The sequence below is a fragment of the Hipposideros armiger genome, unplaced genomic scaffold, assembly GCF_001890085.2.
Source record: "Hipposideros armiger isolate ML-2016 unplaced genomic scaffold, ASM189008v1 scaffold_56, whole genome shotgun sequence".
Taxonomy (NCBI): Eukaryota; Metazoa; Chordata; class Mammalia; order Chiroptera; family Hipposideridae; genus Hipposideros; species Hipposideros armiger.
In genome coordinates, this window is record NW_017731406.1 from 3890838 (window position 1) to 3892999 (window position 2162).

At 40.5% G+C, this 2162-nt stretch overlaps 1 pseudogene; it reads right to left on the reverse strand.

Annotated features, from left to right (window-relative positions):
* Positions 1-218: 218 nt before the first annotated feature.
* On the reverse strand, positions 219-1590 carry LOC109381958 (elongation factor 1-alpha 1 pseudogene; annotated as a pseudogene).
* Between the last annotated feature and the right edge of the window lie 572 nt (positions 1591-2162).

Here is a 2162-nt window from a genome sequence, read left to right on the forward strand (position 1 = left end):
AAGTACTGATTTCAAAAAGTAGTGACATAAGAACTGCCACACACACAAAAAGAATGGCCCACAAAAGTTTCTCCTTGCCTTTTGAAGGTTTTACGATGCATTGTGATCATAACCAGTCTTTTACTATTAAACTTAAACGGACAATTGAGACAAACAGTTCTGAGACCGTTCTTCCACCTACTGATTAAGATAGGGGTGGCAGGTATTGAAGACAATATTCATTTAGCCTTCTGTGCTTTCTGGGCAGACTTGATGCTCCAACTACCTTCTTGTCCACTGCTTTGATGACACCCACAGCAACTGTCTGTCTCATGTCACGAACAGCACAACAGCCCAGAGGAGAGTAGTCAGAGAAGCTGTCAACACATATGGGCTTGCCAGGAACTATATCAGCGATGGCAGCATCACCAGATTTCAAAAACTTCAGGCCACCTTCCAGCTTATTCCCCGGATGATAATCAATCTTCTCCTTCAGCTCAGCACATTTGCAAGCAATGTGAGCTGTGTGACAATCCAGCACAGGTGTGTATCTGGCACTGATTTGGCCTGGATGGTTCACAATAATCACCTGAGCCATGAAGCCAGCTGCTGCCATTGGTGGGTCATTTTTGCTGTCACCAGCCACATTGCCATGACGAACATCTTTGACAGACACATTCTTGACATTGAAGCCCACGTTGTCCCCAGGAAGAGCTTCACTCTAAGCTTCACGGTGCATTTCAACAGACTTTAGTTCAGTTGTAACATTGACTGGAGCAAAGGTGACTGCCATGCTGGGTTTGAGAACACCAGTCTCCACTCGGTCCATAGGGACAGTACCAGTACCACCAATTCTGTAGCTATCCTGGAGGGGCACATGCAAAGATGTGTCAGTTGGATGAGTTGGTGGCAGGATGCAATCCAGAGCTTCAAGCAGTGTGGTTCCAACTGGCACTGCCATTTTTACAGGTGTCTTTCCATCACTTGAACCCAGGCATGTTAGCACTTGGCTATAGCATGTTGTCTCCATTCCAACCAGAAATTGGCACAAATGCTACTGTGTCAGGGTTGTAGCCGATTTTCTTAATGTAGGTGCTGACTTCCTTAATTTCCTTATGTCTTCTGGCTGTAAGGCAGCTCAGTGGAATCCATTTTGTTGACGCCAACAATTAGTTGTTTCACACCCAATGTGTAAGCCAGAAGGGCATGCTCATGGGTCTGCCCGTTCTTGGAGATACCTGCTTCAAATTCACCAACACCAGCAGCAACAACCAGGACAGCAGAGTCAGCCTGAGATGTGCCTGTAATCATGTTTTTGATAAAGTCTCTGTGTCCTGGGGTGTCAATGATGGTCACATAATACTTGCTGGTCTTGAATTTCCACAGGGAGATATCAATGGTGATCCCACGCTCACGTTCAGCTTTCAGTTTATCCAAGATGCAGGCATACTTAAAGGATCCCTTTCCCATCTCAGCAGCCTCCTCAAATTTTTTGATGGTTCTTTTGTTGATCCCACCACATTTGTAGATCAGATGACCAGTAGTGGTAGACTTGCCAGAATCTATGTGTCCAATGACAACGAGGTTGATGTGTGTCTTTTCCTTTCCCATTTTGGGTTAGACTTAGCAGTGGTTTTCACTACACCTGTGTTCTGGCAGCAAACCTGTTGTGAAAAAGCTATGATTCTATCTTTCTATCATTAACTGTTTTTCTCTTTGTGGAATAAAAAATAATTTGGAATGAAAGATATACTATTGTAATTAAACCTAATATTTACATTAAGATAGCAGTTTTGTATACTTAAAATGTATTATTTATTTGTTTCTTTATTATATACAGTATAATAATATATAATTTGATAAATATGTATTATATTTATTATATCATATTTAAGAATATTACATATTCTTTTTATATTTACATAGGCTTTTCCCCTCAAAATCCAGGTTCATTTTGTTGTGCTAGTATCATTCATTATGAAACAAGTAGGTGTGCTTAATAATTAAATGTGTTAGAAAGCACCTTTTTTCCAGATCGTAATTTATTGCTGATGTCATTAAATGTCATAGATTAAAATAATGTCAATCCACTTGACAATCCTGTGAGGAAAATAAGCTTAATTCTGAATTGAACTTTTCTCTGGCAAAGAAAATGTTCTTTTACATGAGGTAAGAGTAAAACA